General features: G+C 48.1%; 1 protein-coding gene across 40 annotated transcripts in view; it reads left to right on the plus strand.

The window, feature by feature from the left end:
* Positions 1-19,934, plus strand: part of NDUFA3 (NADH:ubiquinone oxidoreductase subunit A3) — a 427,160-nt gene that overhangs the window by 338,626 nt on the left and 68,600 nt on the right. Inside the window, exon 1 of one of the 40 annotated variants that reach the window (XM_077981776.1) lies at positions 10,113-10,116. The exons of 37 other annotated variants lie outside the window; for them this stretch is intronic. The gene's annotated coding sequence lies outside the window, so the exon portion shown is untranslated. Of the gene's footprint in view, positions 1-10,112; positions 10,117-11,125; positions 11,130-11,387; positions 11,393-19,934 lie in introns of those variants that run through there. 2 more of the 40 variants (XM_077981750.1, XM_077981751.1) reach the window with 2 other exon arrangements.

Genomic DNA, 19,934 nt, shown 5'->3' on the forward strand with positions numbered 1-19,934 from the left:
CCACTCACCCTGGCCTCCCAAAATGCTGGGATTACAGGCATGAGCTACCATACCTGGCCACTCTTTATTAAAAAAAAATAAATAAATAGAGACGGGGTCTCACTGTGTTGCCCAGGCTGGTCTCAAACACCAGGGCTCATATGATCCTCCTGCCTGGGGTTCCCAGGTGCATGAACCACCGCACCTGGCAGGAATGGCTCTTTGTCCAGTGGGGTCTTCATTCTGAAAACTCTTACCTGGGGTCAGGGCAGGGAAGGTTCAAAGCCAGAGACTCAAGAGAAAAGGGAGCTGGCAATTGTCCCCTAAACCCTCCCTGACCACACTCCGAGTGGTCCCCCCACAGCCAGTTCCGGCTTCAGTTCTGGGTGGGGAGAGACTGGAGAGAGGAAAAGGCAGAGATATAACGTAGACTTATCAGAAGTGGGAGAAGGAAGTACAGACCCCGCAAAGACAGATGACTGGAATCACATCATCCTATGAAACAATGCATTGTTGGGGCTCAGAAAACAATACTCCCGAAATAAGTATGACGTTTGTCAGGTGGAGTATTTGAACTAAAGGAGATTAGAAGGTCTCAGAGGAGGCCGGGCATGGTGGCTCACGCCTGTAATCCCAGCACTTTGGGAGGCCAAGGAGGGTGGATCACATGAGTTCTGGAGTTCAAGACCAGCCTGGCCATCGTCTCTACAAAAAATACAAAAAACTAGCTGGGTATGGTGGTATGTGCCTGTAATCCCAGTTACTCGGGAGGCTGAGGCAGGAGAATCACTTGAACCCAGGAGGTGCAGTTTGCAGTGAGCCGAGATCATGCCACTGCACTCCAGCCTGGGCGACAGAGTCAGACTCTGTCTCAAAAAAAAAAAAAAAAAAAAAAAAAAAAAAAAAAAAAAATTAGCCGCTGCTGATTCGGATGCACAGTGCTAAGTATGAGTGTTCAAACAGCAAGCTATTTTAATTAAATTAATTAACTTTTTTGAGACAGGGTCTCACTCTTTCACCCAGGCTGGAGTTCAGTGGTATGATCTCCGCTCACTGCAACCTCTGCTTCCCAGAATCAAGTGATTCTCCTGCCTCAGCCTCCTGAGTAACTGGGATTACAGACACATACCACCACACCAGGCTAATTTTAAATTTTTTTATAGAGATGAGATTATACCATGTTGCCCAAGCTAGTCTTGAACTCCCGAGCTCAAGCGATCTGCCCACCTCGACCTCCCAAAGTGCTGCAATTACAGACATGAGCCACCACATCCAGCCTATTTTAATTTTATAACCTCTCATGACATCTCTCCTTCCTCAATTTGTCTTCTGAGGGTTCTGACTTTAGCCAGAATTGGAAAGAGGCCCAATGCTTCATGAAGGTTGACAGCTGGAGAAGTAGTAGAAGGTTGCCTGGCAACAGTGGTGTTAGGGCAGACAGGAGCAAGTCCCTGGGTGGTTTCCTAGCAGAAGGAATGTGGGCAGGGCTGAGCCTAGGAGGCAAGATAGGAGATGACAAGGGTGCCCAGATTGTCGGCTTCTGAGGAATTTCTCATCCCTGCTCCCCAGAGCCACTGGACACAGCCCATCTCTCTCTCTCTCTCTCTCTCTCTCTCTCGTCTCTCTCTCTCTCTTTTTCTCCCCTCCCTTCTGTTTCTCATCTTTTCCTCCTCTTTTTTCTTTTTTCGCTTTCCCTCTCATCCTTCTCTCCTCCTCCTTTTACTTCTCATTCTTCCTTTTCTTCTTCCTCTTCCTCCTTCTCCTATTACTATTACTACTGATAATAACAACAGCGAACATTTGTTAAATGCCTCATCTGAGAGATTTTCTTTTGGAGTGATTAAAAATTTCTGACACTAGACCAAGCGCTGGGGCTCACACGTGTAATCCCAGCACTTTGGGAGGCCAAGGTAGGCAGATCACTTGAGCTCAGGAGTTCAAGACCAGCCTGGACAACATGGTGAAAGCCAGTTCCCTAAAAAAAAAAAAAAAAAAATTAACTAGGCATGGTGGTGCATGCCTGTGGTCTCAGCTACTTGGGAGGCTGAGGTGGGAGGATCATTTGAGCCCAGAAGGTCAAGGCTGCAGTGAGCTGTGATTGCAGTCCAGCCTGGGAGACAGAGTGAGACCCTGTCTCAAACAAACAAACAAAAAAAAGCCAGGCGCGGTGACTCACACCTGTAATACCAGCACTTTGGAAGGCTGAGGCAGGCGGATCACAAGGTCAGGAGATCAAGACCATCCTGGCTAACATGGTGAAACTCCATCTCTACTAAAAAAAAGTACAAAACATTAGCCGAGCATGGTGGTGGGCGCCTGTAGTCCCAGCTGCTCTGGAGGCTGAGGCAGGAGAATGGTGTGAAGCCAGGAGGCGGAGGTTGCAGTGAGCCAAGATCGTGCCACTGCACTCCAGCCTGGGCAACAGTGCAAGACTCCATCTCAAAAAAATTTTTTTTCTTTTCTAATACTAGATAGTGGTAATGCTTACACAACATTGTGGATGTACTTATGTACTTAGTATCAGCAAGTATTGTATATTTTTAAAATAGTTAGAATGGTAAAATTTTGCTTTATGTAATGGTAAAATTTTACCACAGTAAAAATAAAGTCTAGGCATGGGTAAAGAATAGTTTAGGACCACTACAAAATGAAGAGAAGTCAGCATGAGGAGGTTCTCAAATGGGTATCACTCCCTGATAAGAAGATAGAAGGAGGCCAGGTGCAGTGGCTCACGCCTGTAGCCCCAATACTTTGGGAAGCTGAAGTGGGTGGATCACGAGGTCAGGAGTTCAAGACCAGCCTGGCCAATATGGTGAAACCCCATCTCTACTAAAAATACAAAAATTAGCTGGGCATGTTGGCGGGTGCCTATAAGTTCAGCTACTTGGGAGGCTGAGGCAGGAGAATCGCTTGAACCTGGGAGGCGGAGCGAGATTGCACCACTGCACTCCAGCCCGGGCAACAGAGAGAGACCCCGTCTTCAAAAACAAAACAAGGAAGATAGAAGGGGAGAAGGGAGCTGTTGAGCTGTTGCCTCATCCTTGAGCATTGTCTGGACAGGACACGATGAGTGGAGCTGCCCCGGGTCATCGGTGACCAGGAGGCAACAGGCCAAACATTGAAGACATGAGTGGGAAAACAGAAAGGGCTTGGCTCTTAACAACATGCTCAAGTTTTTGCACGAAATCTTCCTGTTATGCAAGGTAACTAAATATCTTTTTTGTTTGGTAATCAGTTCTTCAAAACTGAGCCCATCTTGATAAGTTACTCCACCAAGGGGTGGAGTACAGTAAAGAACTGACTTGTGGTTATAGATGAAGCAATGTCTTTGAGAAAGGCCCTTCTTTGCCACAGTCACTTTTTTCTTTTTCTTTTGAGACAGGGTCTCACTGTCACCCAGGCTGGAGCGCAGTGGCGTGATCTTGGCTCACTGCAACCTCTGCCTCCCTGGTTCAAGCGATTCTCCTGCCTTAGCCTCCTGAGAAGCTGTGATTACAGGCGTGCACCACCATGCCCGGCTAATTTTTGTATTTTTAGTAGAGATGGGATTTCGCCATGTTGGCCAGGCTGGTCTTGAACTCCTGACCTCAGGTGATCTGCCTGCCTCGGCCTCCCAAAGTGCTGGGATTACAGGCCTATATAAACCATTTTAACTGGAGTGAGAGGATAGATATTTCATTGCAGTTTAGCCAGGCATCGTGGTGCACACCTGTAGTCCCGGCTACTCAGGAGGCTGAGATGGGAGGATGACTTGAGCCTAGAGGCTGCAGTGAGCCATGATCGCACCCCTGCATTCCAGCCTGGGCAACAGACCCTGCCTCAAAAAAAAATAAATAAAAATTAAACTAAAATAAGTCTAAGTACGGCCCCCAAACTGCAGGAGATATACTTATATTCAAATTTTTATTTTGTTTATCTAAAACTTTACATTTAACTGGGCATCCTGTATTTTAATTTCCCAAGTCTAGCAATTCTATTTTAAAAGAATCCCTCTGTCTGCTACGTTGAGAGCAGATGGTCAAGGCGGGAAATGAAGGTAGAAGCAGGGAAATGGTTTAGGACGCTATTGTGATCATCTAGGTGAGAAACAATGAGTCGGACCAGAGGGTGCCAGTGAGCCTGAGGACCCACCCTGTTCCCAGCCCCTCCCCTCCTGTTGCTCTTAACTGATGTGACACAGTCCTTGTGAGGTTGTGGACCGAGTAGGGGAACTGCACAGAATCTGACAATATCAACCTAAAAATTATTCACTGCCTACTCATTTGCCTTGCAAGGACAAACAAGAGCGTTGAAATGTGAGGCTTGCAAAGCCACAAGATAGGCAGGGCTTAATCCCTTATCAGTGTTAGGAAGGCATTTTCCACCTTGCACTTCCTTTTCCATTTGGATAAAAATTCAAACTTTTAGGCCAGGTGCGGTGGCTCACCCCTGTAATCCCAGCACTTTGGGAGGCCAAGGCAGACCGATCACTTGAGGTCAGCAGTTGGAGACCAGCATGGCCAACATGGTGAAACCCTGTCTCTATTAAAAATACAAAAATTAGCTGGGCGTGGTGGTGCATGACTGTTATCACAGCTACTCTGGAGGCTGAGGCTGGAGAATCGCTTGAACCCAGGAGGCGGGGGTTGCAGTGAGTTGAGAGCGTGCCACTACACTCCAGCCTGGGCGATAGAGTGAGACTCAGTCTCAAAAAAAAAAAAAAAAAAAAAAAAAACCAACCCACACACACACTCAAACTTCTTTTATTTTTTTTGAGACAGAGTTTCGCTCTTGCTGCCCAGGCTGGAGTACAATGGCATGACCTTGGTTCACCGCAACCTCCGCCTCTCAGATTCGTGTCTGCAGCCTCTCTCGGGGGCTTCATGGACTCGAGCAAAAGGCTTGAGGCTGGAAACGAGGGTATGAGTGTGTGGAGAGGTAGGGTGAGGTTGGGTTTCTGCAAGGAAATAATAATCGTCGTGCTTGACTGATGTACTAGGCACCAGGCTGAAGGCCAAGGCAGCTGGCAAGGCTGGGAGAGAAATTAACTTCCCCTCTTGCTGCCCCGCCTTTGGCTGGAAACAGTCATGAGCCGCCACCTAGCGGCGAAAATGACAGCAGCAACTTGGACCTAGAGCTGGGGCCACAGAACAAAGGCGTCATCCCTTTAAATTAAGACAATTGCCCTCTGCCAAGGCAGCTTCTCTGTTCTGGTTACCTACTGACTTATAGCCAGTCACCCCAAACTTAGTGGCAAAAAACAACTGCTATTTATAATTTCCTTCTTTCTTGCTTGCTTGCTTTTTTTTTTTTTTTTTTTTTTGAGGCAGAGTCTCACTTTGTCGTCCAGGCTCAAGCGGGATCCTCCTGCCTCAGCCTCCTGGCTAGCTAGGATTACGGGCACGCACCACCACGCCCAGCTCATTTTTGTATTTTTGGTAGAGATGGGGTTTCACCTTGTTGGCCAGACTGGTCTCAAATTCCTGACCTCAATGACCCACCTGCCTTGGCCTCCTAAAGTGCTGGGATTACAGGTGTGAGCCACCATGCCCAACTATAGTTTATTTATATTTGTAGATTCTAGCAGTCAGGAATTTGGACAGAGTACAGCAGGAGTGGTTTTATCTGCAGCCTCAGCTGGGAAGACTGGAATGGAGGGTGCCTGAATTATCTGGAAGATCTGGGAGCTTCTTCATTCACAGGTTCGGTGTCTGGGCTGGATGACTCCAAGACTGTTTGTTCGCAGCTGGAGGACAGCTGACCCGAGTGCCCACACGTGGCCTCTCTATGTGACTTGGGCTTCCTCACAGCATGGCGGCCTCAGGACAGGCAGACTTCCTGCATGATGTTTGGTTCAGCAAAGAAGGCAGAAGGCGAATCACCTTTTATGATCTAGACTCATAAGTTGCCTCTAGGCTGGAGTGCCGTGGTGTGCTTATAGCTCACTGCAGCCTTGACCTCCTGGACTCAAGAGATCCTCCTGCCCCTGCCTCCCAAATAGTTGGGACTACAGGCACATGCCACCATGCCCAGATGATTTTTATTTTTACTTTTAATGTAGAGACGGTGTCTATTCTGACTCTATCAGTCGAAGCAGTCAGGGACTCACCAATATTTGAGAGGAAGGAGCTATGGACTGCACCTGGAGAAGGGAGAATGTCAGCCGGGTGCGGTGGCTCACGCCTGTAATCCCAGCTGTTTCGGAGGCCGAGGCAGGTGGATCACCTGAGGTCAGGAGTTTGAGACCAGCCTGGCTAACATGGTGAAACCCTGTTTCTACTAAAAATACAAAAAAAAAAAAAAAGTTAGCCAGGCATGGTGGCGCGTACCTGTAATCTCAGCTACTCTGGAGGCTGAGTCAGAAGAATCGCCTGAACCTGGGAGGTAGAGGTTGCAGTGAGCCGAGATCGCGCCATTGCACTCCAGCGTGGACAACAGGAGCAAAACTCCATCTCAAAAAAAAAAAAAAAAAAAAAAAAAAAGGGCCGGGCGCGGTGGCTCAAGCCTGTAATCCCAGCACTTTGGGAGGCCGAGACGGGCGGATCACAAGGTCAGGAGATCGAGACCATCCTGGCTAACATGGTGAAACCCCGTCTCTACTAAAAAATACAAAAACCTAGCCGGGCGAGGTGGCGGGCGCCTGTAGTCCCAGCTACTCAGGAGGCTGAGGCAGGAGAATGGCGTGAACCCGGGAGGCGGAGCTTGCAGTGAGCTGAGATCCGGCCACTGCACTCCAGGCTGGGCGACAAAGCAAGACTCTGTCTCAACAAAAAAAAAAAAAAAAAAAAAAAAAAAAAAAGAAGGGAGAATGTCTAACAACTTGCAGCCAGGTTTTAAAACTGGATGTTCTCCCTGAGGATTTGAATATAAAGCTTTGTCAGTTGCTTGGTGTGGTGAAGCAATGAGAGGTTTTTTTTCGGGGGGAGGAGGTGTCAGATAGATCAAGAATTTATAATAAGCATCAGAAATGTACTTCTCAAAAAAGCCAGCCTGGGCAACATAGCGAGATTCCCATTTCTACCAAAAAAAAATTAGCCCAGCGTGGTGGTGCACACATGTGGCCCCAGCTACTTGGGAGGCTGAGGCAGGAGGATTGCTTGAGCCTGGGAGGTTAAGGTTGCAGTGAGCTATGATTGCGCCACTGCACTCCAGTCTGGGTGACAGTGCAAGACCCTGTCTCAAAAAATAAAAAGAAAATAAACATACTAAAAAAGATAAGGACACATGTTAGCAATGTGAAACAAAACAATTATCCATAAAGCAAGGGGCTTATGGAAATAAAAAGTATAAAAAATATGATGGTAAAATATATATAACAGTATCCTCTGATAGAATAGGCAGTAGGGTGGGTGCCGTGGCTCACGCCTGTAATCCCAGCACTTTGAGAGGCTGAGGTGGGACGATCCCTTGAGACCAGGAATTTGAGACCAGTCTGGGCAACATGGTGAGACTGTGTCTCTTTAAAAAAAAAAAAAAAAAGGGCAGTAGAATTGATACAGCTGAAGAAAAATGAACAAGTAAGAAGATGTGGTGGAGGAACTTTTCCAGGAAGCTGATATAATTATATTAATATCAGAAAGAATAGGAGAAAAGCCATCGTAAGATATAAGGGACAGCTGTGTCTGAAAATCCAAACTCTTCTCTGCTAAGAGAATCCTGATTTTGTTTTTGTTTTTGTTTCTTGAGATGCAGTCTTGCTCTGTCACCCAGGCTGGAGTGCAGTGGTACAATCTCGACTCATGGCAACCTTCACCTCCCAGATTCAAGCGATTCTCCTGCCTCAGCCTCCCAAGTACCTGGGATTATAGGCGCTCGCAACCACACCCAGGTAATTTTTGAATTTTTAGTACAGACGGGGTTTCACCATATTGGTCAGGCTGGTCTCAAACTCCTGACCTTGTGATTCGCCCACCTCAGCTTCCCAATGTGCTGAGATTACTGGCATGAGCCACCACGCCTGGCCGAGAACCCTGATTTTGTTCAGGTGTCAACTGGCCACCCTTGTTCCTTGGAGACTTGGCCCTTTTCTAGTTTCAGGTATGAATCTTGATTAGTCTAAGGCTTAGTGACGTGCTGGTTCTGAAAGTGTGGTCCCTGAACCAGCAGCGTCAGCATTACCCGGGAGCTCATCAGGCAAATTCTTGAGCCCCACCCACGCCAGCCCTACTGAATCAGAAACTCTGAAGGCGAGCTTTTCCTTTTTCCTCCTCTCCAACCTATAGTTTGACAAGTCCTCCAGGTGATTCTGATGCACGCTAAAGTTTAAACACCGTTAGCCCAGTTAGGTAACCTGACACCCAGTGCTAGTGATCACTTAAGGAAGGGGCTGGATGCAAGTGTGTTTCTTGAGATGTGAGTGGAAATCTCATGGGAGGCTTCCTCATGTTAGAAAGGGACGCCTTGGAAAGGCTATGCCCATCGTCTGCTTTTTATCTCATCCTTTCCAAAAAATTAACTTTTTATGTATTTATTTTTTTGAGATGAAGTCTTGCTGTGCTGCCCAGGCTAGAGTGCAGTGGCGCGATCTTGGCTCACTGCAACCTCCACCTCCTGGGTTCCAGCAATTCTTCTGCCTCAACCTCCCGAGTAGCTGGGACTACGGGCACCTGCTACTATGCCCAGCTAATTTTTGTATTTTTAGTAGAGACAGGGCTTCACCATGTTGCCCAGGCTGGTCTCAAACCCCTGACCTCAAGTGATCTGCCCACCTGTGCCTCCCAAAGTGCTGGCATTACAGGAGCAAGCTACCTCACCTGGCTTAACTTTTTATTTTAAAACCATTCTGGAGGCCAGGTGTGGCGGCTCATGCCTATAATCCCAGCTCTTTGGGAGTCTGAGGCAGAAGGATCACTGAGCCCAGGTATTCAAGACCAACCTGGGCAACATGGCAAAATCCCATCTCTACAAAAAATTTTTAAAAAATTAGCATTCGCCTGTACATCCAGCTACTTTGGAAGCTGAGGCGGGAGGATCACTTGAGCCTGGGAGGTCAAGGCTGCAGTGAGACACCATGCTGGGAATACAGGCATGAGACACCACTCCAGGTCTGGGGGTTCTTTTTTTTTTTTTTGAGACAGTCTCCCTCTTTCGCCCAAGCTGGAGTGAAGTGGCGTGACCTCGGCTCACTGCAACCTCCGCCCCACAGATTCAAGTGATTCTCCTGCCTCAGCCTCCTGAGCAGCTAGGATTATAGGCGCCCGCCACCAAGCCTGGCTAATTTTTATATTTTAGAGACGCGGTTTTGCCACGTTGGCCAGGCTGGCCTCAAACTCAAACTCCTGACCTCAAATGATCCGCCCGCCTCTGCCTCTGAAAGTGCTGGGATTACAGGCATGAGCCACCGTGCCCCGACGGTTCTGTTTTTGTAATCAGCGCACAGGTTCATTTTTCTGTGTAAGTATCACCTTAAACTTTCCTGTTTTCGATTTGTTTGTGGAAAGTTTCTTTGTGGAGGGAACTTCAAGTTCCTGGTTGTTAATCTTTCTCTGCTAGAAGTTTAGGGCAACCTGATTTCATTAGACAGGTTAGAATTAGGACAGGGGTGAGAGAGAGAGGAGAGAGAGCGCCCGGGCGTGGTGACTCACACCTGTGAGTCCACCTGAAGGTAGGAGTGTTGCAATTAGAAGATTTTTTTTTCCATAGGTTATTGAGATACAGGTGGTGTTTGGTTGCATGAGTAAGTTCTTTAGTGTGAGATTTTGGTGCACCCATCACCCAAGCAGTATACACTGCACCTTATTTGTAGTCTTTTATCCCTCGCCCCCCTTCCACCTTTTACCCCAAGTCCCCAAAGTCCATTGTATCATTCTTATGCCTTTGCGTCCTCATAGTTTAGCTCCCACTTATCAGTGAGAACATACGATGTTTGGTTTTCCATTCCTGAGTTACTTCACTTAGAATAATAGTCTCCAGAGATTAGAAGCGTTTTTGTTTTGGTTTGTTTCTGTGTGTTTCTTTACATAAGCTGTTGGTGTGCTGTGAGTCCCATCCTCTGGCCACCACAGGTGTGTGATGGAGGATGACAGTCTCTTCAACTGGACGATTCAGAGTAGTTATGTGGGGTGAGGGGCGGGCCCAGAGAGGAATAGGGTCTGATATGGTTTGGCTTTGTGTCCCCATCCAAATCTCATCTTGAATTGTAATCCCCAGGTGTTGGGGGAGGAACCTGGTGGGAGGTGATTGGATCATGGAGGTGGCGTCCACCATGCTGTTCTCGTGATAGCAGGTGAGTTCTCAGGAGATCTGATGGTTTTATAAGTGTTTGGCTAGCTCCTCCTTTGCTTGCTCTTCTCTCTCTCCTGTTGCCTTGTGAAGAAGATATTTGCTTCTCCTTCCCCTTCTGCCATGATTGTAAGTTTCCTGAGGCCTCCCCAGCCATGCAGAACTGTGAGTCAATTAAACCTCTTTTTTTTTGTTTTTTGTTTTGTTTTGTTTTGTTTTTTGAGACTGAGCCTCACTGTCATGCAGGCTGGAGTGCAGTGGTGCAATCTCAGTTCACTGCAACCTCCACCTCCCGGGTTCAAGCGATTCTTCTGCCTCAGCCTACTGAGTAGCTGGGACAACAGGCATGCGCCAACACCAGGCTAATTTTGTATTTTTAGTAGAGATGGAGTTTCACCATGTTGACCAGGCTAGTCTCGAACTCCTGACCTCAAGAGATCCGCCCACCTCAGCCTCCCAAAGTGCTCAGATTACAGGCGCAAGCTACCACACTCGGCCTCGGATATTTATAGCAGTGCGAGAAGGGACTAACACAGGGTCTTTCCTCATTGGAGAGAGAAGGGAGGAGGGGAGAGAGAGAGGGTGGGAGGGAAGAGAGGAGAGAGAGGAGAGAGAGGGGAGAGAAGGGAGAGAGGGGAGAGAAGGGAGAGAGGGGAGAGAGAGAGGGTGGGACAGAAGAGAGGGAAGAGAGGAGAGAGAGGGGAGAGAAGGGAGACAGAGAAGAGACCGGAGTGGGGGAGAGAGAGGGAGAGAGGGGAGTGGGGGAGAGAGGGGAGTAGGGGAGTGGGGGAGAGAGGGGAGTGGGGGAGAGGGGAGAGAGGGTAGTGGGAGAGAGAGAGGGAGAGAAAGGGAGGGAAAGAGAGGGAGAGAGAGGGAGAGACAGGGAGAGAGAGGGAGAGAGAGGGAGAGAGAAAGGGAGGGAGGGAGAGAAGGGAGAAAGGATAGTGGGGGAGAAAGAGGGAGAGACAGGGAGAGAGAGAGGGACAGAGAGGGAGAGAGGGAGAGAGAGGGAGAGAAGGGGAGAGGGAGAGACAGGGAGAGAGAGAGGGAGAGACAGGGAGGGAGAGAGGGAGGGAGAGAGAGGGAGAGACGGGGGAGAGAGAGGGAGGAGGGGGGAGAGAGAGGGAGAGGGGGGGAAAGAGAGGGAGAGAGGGGGGAGAGAGAGGGAGAGACAGGGAGAGAGAGAGGGAGAGACAGGGAGAGAGAGGGGGGGAGAGGGAGAGAGAGGGAGAAGGAGAGGGAGGGAGGGAGAGGGAGGGAGAGAGAGGGAGAGAGGGAGGGAGGGAGCGAGGGAGAGGGGAGAGGGGAGAGGGGACAGAGGACAGAGAATGAATGTACCAGGAGCTGTCTTTTCTCCTTTGCAGGAGCGCCACCTGGAGGTAGGAGGTGAAGTCTGCAGAGAGAAGCTGGAAATGTACTGATGGATCCCCAAGGATTCAGTAATGTGACCAAGCAGAGGAGCTGCGTTTACAGGCATCAGGGGAACCGCAGGTGAGAGATCTGCAGCCTTGCAAGAGAGTGGGGGAAGGGGGAGAAGCTCCACATGTGGAGATAAAGGAAAAGCTGACCACACTCCCTCCACGTTGCAGGCAACCTGCCAAAAGGATTTTAATTACTGAGCTGACACTATATTTTTTTCTTGTATGTGACTTTTTTAAGAAGCAGCTGGAAAGTCTTTATGACCTAAGATGACTATAAAAATTATGAGAAGGCCAGGCGCAGTGGCTCACGCCTATAATCCCAGCACTTTGGGAGGCCAAGGTGGGCGGATCACTTAAGGTCAGGAGTTCGAGACCAGCCTGGCCAACATGACAAAACCCTGTCTCTGCTAAAAATACAAAAATTAGCTGGGTGTGGTAGCACATGCCTGTAATCCCAGCTGCTCGGGAGACTGAGGCAGGAGAATCACTTGAACCTGGGAAGCAGAGTGAGCCATGACTGCACCACTGCATTGCAGCCTGGGTGACAGAGCAAGACTGTCTCAAAAAAAAAACAAAAACAGAAAAAAAAAAAAAAAGGAAAAGAAAAAAGAAAATTTGAGACTTGCTTTAGATGTCGCCCAAGGGCACAGGTAAAGAATTAGATCTAGGAGTTGGGTGTGATAGGGCAATGGGGGAAAAGAAAAACATTGTTTACTGAAATCAAGGGAATAATCACACCTGCATCTTTACAACTCATGTGCTTACAACTAGGGCAACCAAATTGTTCTGGTTTGCCCAGGATTTTCTCTGGTTTAGCCCTGAAATGTCTGTGTCCTGGGAAATTCCTCATTTCTATTTTAAAACCGAAAGTCCCACATCCTAAGACACACACACACGCCCCTGCACACACCAATCCTGGTAAAGCAGAGACAGTTGGTCATACTATCCACAACAACCCTATTCGAGATCTGTGTCTCCACCATGAGGAAAGGCATGGGAGTTCTGGAGATTTTAACACATGTTCCCAAGGTCATACCACCTGCCCTTGTATCCAAAACGGAAAGCAGACGACTCTCCTCTTTCCACGATTCTAAGCCTCTTCCCCCAGCATGTCCCATGTGGAAGATGAAAGTTAAGAAAATGAAACTGGCCAAAACTTGCTACTGCATTTGTGATTTTAGAAAGTGAATGATCAGACAGTATTAACATTATCAATGCAAAAAGAAAGTGAGACTGAACGGATTGTTTACCTTAACATGATCAAGTTAAACTTGTATAGGGCTTAAATATAATGCTGCTTAAAAGCTCAAGTTTATGGGGGGCAGTTTTGGTGGAAGAAACTCAGGCAGTCCCTCTGGTGGTCGTTACGGATGTGGCAGTGGAAGTAATGGATACGGCTACAGTTCTTAGCAGGAGAGACAGTGAGGAGTTGTGAGGAAAGTTGCAGGTTACTTGGAGACAGTCGTCCCAAATGCATTAGAGGAACTGTAAAAATCTGCCACAGAAGGAATGATGATCCATAGTCAGAAAAGTTACTGCCGCTGAAGCAGGAAACCCTTCTTGTGCAGGACTGTCATAGCCACAGTTTGCAAAAAGTGTAGCTGTTGATTAATGTGATGTAGTGTCAATTAGATGTACATCCCTGAGGTCTTAAAAAACAAAAACAACAACAACAAAAAAAACCTCATCCAGGCACGGTGGCTCACGCCTGTAATCCCAGCGCTTTGGGAGGCCGAGGGGGGCAGATCACCTGAGGCGGGGAGTTGGAGACCAGCCTCGCTAACATGGTGAAACCCTGTCTCTACTAAAAATACAAAAATTAGTCGGGCGTGGTGGCGGGCACCTGAAATCCCAGCTAGCTACTCAGGAGACTGAGGCAGGAGAATTGCTTGAACCCAGGAGGTGGAGGTTTCAGTGAGCCGAGATCGTGCCACTGCACTCTGGCATGGATGACAAGAGTGAAACTCCATCTCAAAAAATAAATTAAATAAATAAAGATTTAGCCGGCCATGGTGGCAGGCACCTGTAATCCCAGCTACCCGGGAAGCTGAAGCAGGAGAATCACTTGAGCCCAGGAGGCGGAGGTTGAAGTGACCTGAGATCGTGCCACTGAACTCCAGCCTGGGCAACAGAGCAAGACTCTGTCTCAAAAAAACAAAAACAAAAGCAAAAAACGGCTCAAGTTTATGAATGAACTGTTCATATCAGGTACTCTTTCAAAATAATGACCGTTTTTTTGTACCAACTATTGTGCTCACGTGATTGGTTGAACGGTGCTTCCAAAGAATTTGAAACAATAAGTCAAAGAAACCTAATGTCCATAACAGAAAAAAACAATAGATGTATAGCACTAGAAATTTTTTTTTTTTTTTTTTTTTGAGACAGGGTCTTACTCTGTCACCCAGGCTGGAGTGCAGTGAGTGGTGCAATGATGGCTCACTGCAGCCTCCACCTCCTGGGCTCCAGCGATCCTCCTGCCTCAGCCTCTAGAGTAGCCCAGACTACAAGCGTGCACCACCACGCCCAGCTAATTTTTGTATTTTTAGTAGAGACAGGGTTTTGCCATTTTCCCCAGGCTGGTCTCGAACTCCTAGGCTCAAGCAATCTACCTGCCTCAGTCTCCCAAAGTGCTGGGATTACAGGCATGAACCACTGCGCCTGGTGTGGTACTAGAAATTTTTTTTTTTTTTTAACTTTTAAGTTCAGGGGTACATGTGCAGGATGTGCAGGTTTGTTACACAGGTAAACGTGTGTCATGGGGGTTTGTTGTACAGATTATTTCTTTTTTTTTTCTAGTGTAGTTACTACTTCCTGATATACAGATTATTTTATCACCCAGGTATTAAGCCTAGTACCCACTAGTTATTTTTCCTGACCCTCTCTCTCCTACCACCCTCCACCCTCTGACAGGCCCCAGTGTGTGTGAAAAATTTTTACAGTCTTCTAGAAAGTAAAATAGGTAGCCTTTGGAACATAGGGTATTATATAGAGAAGCTGTAGAAAATATATTTCTTTGAATTTTTTTTTTTTAACAAATGATCACTATTATGTTTATTTTTATTTTTATTTTTTTGAGACGGAGTCTCGCTCTGTCACCCAGGCTGGAGTGCATTGGCGTGATCTCGGCTCACTGCAACCTCTGCCTCCCAGGTTCACGCCATTCTCCTGCCTCAGCCTCCCGAGCAGCTGGGACTACAGGCGCACGCCACCACGCCTGGCTTTCTTTTTTTTTTTTCTTGTATTTTTAGTAGAGACGGGGTTTCACCATGTTAGGCAAGATGGTCTCGATCTCCTGACCTCATGATCCCCCCGCCTCGGCCTCCCAAAGTGCTGGGATTACAGGCGTGAGCCACCGTGCACAGCCTCACTATTACGTTTAAAATATGTTTACCACCTGCAGTAGTGTGCTAGGGAAGCCATAACAAAATACCCCCCACGGGGGGGCTTATGGTACAAAAATGGATTTTCTCACAGTTCTGCAGGCTGGAAATCCAAGATGGAGGTGCCAGTAGGGTCAGTTTCTCCTGAGGCCTCTCTGCTTTGTATGCAGATGGCCGCCTTCTTGCTGTGTCTCCACATGGTCTTTCCTCTGGATGTACACAACCTAGTGTGTCTTTTTTTTTTTTTTTTTTTGAGATGGAATCTTGCTCTGTTGCCCAGGCTAGAGTACAATGGCATGATCTCAGCTCACTGCAGCCTCCGCCTCCTGAGTTCAAGCGATTCTCCTGCCTCAGCCTCTCGAGTAGCCAGGATTACAGGCGCACACCACCACGCCCGGTTCATTTTTGTATTTTTAGTAGAGATGGGGCTTGGCCATGTTGGCCAGGCTGGTCTCGAATTCCTGACCTCAGGAGATCCGCCCACCTGGGCTTCTCAAAGTGCTGAGATCACAGGCGTGAGCCACCGCACGTAGCCCCTAGTGTCTTTTTTATGTCCAAATTTCCTTTTTTCACAAGGGCCTCTTGTCTCCAAATACAGTCACATTCTGAGTTACTGGGTGTTAGGATTCAGCACACGAATTTTGAGATGTAATTCAGCCCATAATTAAGCTCTATCCTCGTCAGACTGATGATCTGTACTTTCTCTGAACTAACGGGGATTTATATATTCCTTTTTGATAGCAAAGAACTCAGGTTCTCCATGGCCCTTTTATGAAGTTGCTCCTGCTGGTACATGACCCTCAGTTAGTTTCCTGAAGTCACTTACAAAGCCACCTCCACATGTGTTGAGCCTCTTGAGTTTACTTTCAAATCCTGGGCCTGTGCTGCATGGCTGTGCTTCCCACAGATTCACATGTTAGATCTTTTCTATTTTTTTTGAGATGGAGTTTTGCTCTGTCGCCCAGGCTGGAGTGCAATGGCATGATCTTGGCTCGCTGCAACCTCCGCCTCCTGGGTTCAAGCGATTCTCCTACCTCAGTCTCCTGAGTAGCTGGAATTACAGATGAGCGCTACCACGCCCAGCTAATTTTTGTATATTTAGTAGAGACAGCTTTTCACCATATTGGCCAGGATGGTCTCGATCTCTTGACCTCATGATCCTCCCGCTTCAACCTCCTGAAGTGTTGGGATTACAGGTGTGAGCCACCGCGCCCGGCCATGTTAAATCTTTTTCTTTTTCTTTTTTTTTTTTTTTTGAGACGGAGTCTTGCTCTGTCACCCTAACTGGAGTGCAATGAGGGATCTGGGCTCACTGCAAGCTCCGCCTCCCAGGTTCACGCCATTCTCCTGGCTCAGCCTCCTGAGTAGCTGGGACTACAGGCGCCCGCCACCACGTCCGGCTAATTTTTTGTATTTGTAGTAGAGACAGGGTTTCACCATGTTAGCCAGGATGATCTCGATTCCCTGACCTCGTGATCCACCTGCCTCGGCCTCCCAAAGTGCTGGGATGACAGGAATGACCCACCGCGCCCGGCCACATGTTAAATCTTAACACCCAATGTGATCGTAGAGGTTGGGCCTTTGGTGATGGCAGCAGCCACTCCAGATGGCTTGGCGCTGCCAAGACGCCAACTGCCACAGGGAGGCCCGGCTGGGACTATACACTCAATGGAGCCACAGGGAGTCCTGCCCCTTCCGAGTTGGGGCGGGAGCTCCCAGGGTGCTGCTTCAGCTGTGCAAACCCCAGCTGTGGATCCGAGCCTCCCTGTGCTCTTGGGGCTCTGGAAGCAGGCCGAAGCCCTACCCTCCTGGGTGCAGCTGCAGCCACCCAGACCGCGACTCATTCTCCATGGAGCAGGCACAAGCTCCACCCCCTGGCAGCTGCAGCCACCCAGACCGCGACTCATTCTCCATGGAGCAGGCACAAGCTCCACCCCCTGGCAGCTGCAGCCACCCAGACCGCGACTCATTCTCCATGGAGGCCCAGGCCTCCTGCTCCATGGAGCAGGCAAAAGCTCCCTGGCAGCTGTAGCTGCCCAGACCACATCTTCAGACTCAGGCATCCGTGCACTCTTAGGAGCCTGGGAAGGCTCGTGAAGGCTGGGAAGTTCCTCCTCCTGCTGCCTGGCTTCTACCTGTTGTTTGGTCACTGCTCCTCTCTCAAAGAAGTTAGGGCCTGAGCCTGGGCACCATTAATGGCAACAGGAGGCAGACAGGTTCCTGGGCAGAAGGGGGTGGGTTCCCAATAAGGCCCCACCTTCAGGCCAGGGAGGGCCTGAAGACTGGGGGCCGGGCTGCCGGTTCCAGTTCCGCAGACCTGGAGTAGGGACTTGTGGTGCCTTTTCTGGGACCACCTATGGCTGCCCATAGCTACTTAGGAGGTGAGGCAGGAGAATCACTTGAACCCGGGAGGTGGAGGTTGCAGTGAGTCAAGATCTTAACATCGCACTCCAGCCTGGGCAACAAGAGTGAAACTCCATCTCAAAAAAAAAGAAAAAAATCCAAAACAATGACAAAAGAGTAAAGCAGCCCAAGGGAAAAAGACAGATAACATTCAAAGAAATAGCAGTTATATAGAGCAGGGTTACTTGTCCCTGGCCTATTAGAAACCAGGCTGCACAGCAGGAGGTGAGTAGGGGGGTGAGTGAGCGAAGCTTCATCTGTCTTTACAGCCACTCCCCATTGCTCACATTACCACCTGAGCTCTGCCTCCTGTCAGATCAGTGGAGGCATTAGATTCTCATAGGAGCGTGAACCCTACTGTGAACTGCACATGCAAGGGATCTAGTTTGTGCACTCCTTATGAGACTCTGATGCCTGATGATCTGAGATGGAACAGTTTTATCCCTAAAACATCCATGCACCCCTCCACGTCTTCCACAAAATCAGCCCCTGGTGCCAAAAAGTTTGGGGACCACGGATCTAGAGCATCAAAATAACCACCAAAAATAGTAAACAGGCTGGGCGCGGTGGCTCAAGCCTGTAATCCCAGCACTTTGGGAGGCCGAGGTGGGTGGATCACGAGGTCAGGAGATCGAGACTATCCTGGCTAACATGGTGAAACCCCGTCTCTACTAAAAATACAAAAAACTAGCAGGGCGTGGTGGCGGGCACCTGTAATCCCAGCTACTTGGGAGGCTGAGGCGGGAGAATGGCGTGAACCCGGGAGGTGGAGCTTGCAGTGAGCCGAGATCACGCCACTGCACTCCAGCCTGGGAGACACAGCGAGACTCCGTCTCAAAAAAAAAAAAAAAAAAAAAAAATAGTAAACAGTGTATTATGGCCTGGCGCGGTGGCTCACGCCTGTAATCCCAGCACTTTGGGAGGCCGAGACGGGCGGATCACAAGGTCAGGAGATCGAGACCACGGTGAAACTCCGTCTCTACTAAAAATAAAAAAATTAGCTGGGCGCGGTGGCGGGCGCCTGCAGTCCCAGCTACTCAGGAGGCTGAGGCAGGAGAATGGCGTGAACCCGGGAGGCGGAGCTTGCAGTGAGCCGAGATCGCGCCACTGCACTCCAGCCCGGGCGACAGAGCGAGACTCTGTCTCAAAAACAACAACAACAACAAAAAACAGTGTATTATGGCTTCGATATACGGAAAGGAAACAACTTCCCAATCTAGAATGTTGTACTCGTTGAAAATAACAAATATTATATGTGAATGAACTAAAGGATCAGGTTAGAAGAAAATGTTTGGTTGAACTAAAAAAATTAACGTTTTGTTTCCAAGAGACACAAAGGCGTGGAAAGGTTGAAAGTAAATGAATAGGCAGGGCGTGGTGGCTTACGCTTGTAATCCCAGCACTTTGGGAGGCTGAGGCAGGTGGATCGCTTGAGGTCAGGAGTTTGAGACCAGCCTCGCCAACATGGTAAAACCCCATCTCTACTAAAAATACAAAAATTAGCTGGGCATGGTGGTGCATGCCTGTAATCCCAGCTACTCAGGAGACTGAGGCAGGAGAATTGCTTGAACCTGGAAGGCAGAGGTTGCAGTGAGCTGTGATCATGCCACTGTACTCCAGCCTGGGCAACAGAGTGAGGCTCTATCTCAAAAAAAAAAAAAAAAAAAAGAAAGAAAAGAAAAAGAAAGAAAATGAACACAGAAAAGATACATAATGCAAATACTAACCAAAAGAAAACAATCACATATCAAGACTTACTCTTGTCGACAAGAAGAATCAAACTCTATAAAATATTTGAAGAGATTTATTCTGAGCCAAATATGATAATGAACGTGGCCTGTGACACAGCCCTCAGGAGGTCCTGAGAACATGTACCCAAGGTGGTCCGGGGGCATCTTGGTTTTATACATTTTAGGGAGGCATGAGACATCAATCAAACACATTTGAGAAATACATTGGTTTGGTCCAGAAAGCCTGGACAATTTGAAGGAGGCAGGGGCCTCCAGGCTTTAGGTAAATTAAAACATTGTCTGGTTGACAATTGGTTGAGTTTGTCTAAAGACCTGGGATTAATAGACAGGAAATATTCAAGGTAAGATAAAAGACTGTGGAGACCAAGGTTCTGTTGAAGTCTTGTAGCGGCTGCCCTTAGACAATAGATGACAAATGTTTCCTACTCAGACCTTCCAAAGGTGCTAGATTCTCAGTTAATCTCCTCAGGATTGGGAGGTCCTGGAGGAAAAAGATCTAGCTAGGTTAACAGAGATCCTTTACATATGCAAATGTTCTCCCCAACAAAGGACAGCTTTGTAGGGTCATTTAAAAATATGGCAAAGAAACATGGTTTGGGGTAAAATATTTTTATTTTCTTCTTTGTTAGGTAATGTTATGCCAGAGTCAGATTGGAAAGCACGTCGCGATATATAGGGCTAAATAAAACCCATCTGATGAGAATTTATGGTTTGTAGGGCATGAGTCCCCAGACCCCTTAGAGAAGAATCTGGGCGAGATTAAAAAAAAAAAAAAAAATCAGAGCTGAGTCCTCACTATG

The sequence above is a fragment of the Macaca mulatta genome, chromosome 19 (genome assembly GCF_049350105.2).
Source record: "Macaca mulatta isolate MMU2019108-1 chromosome 19, T2T-MMU8v2.0, whole genome shotgun sequence".
Classification (NCBI taxonomy): domain Eukaryota; kingdom Metazoa; phylum Chordata; class Mammalia; order Primates; family Cercopithecidae; genus Macaca; species Macaca mulatta.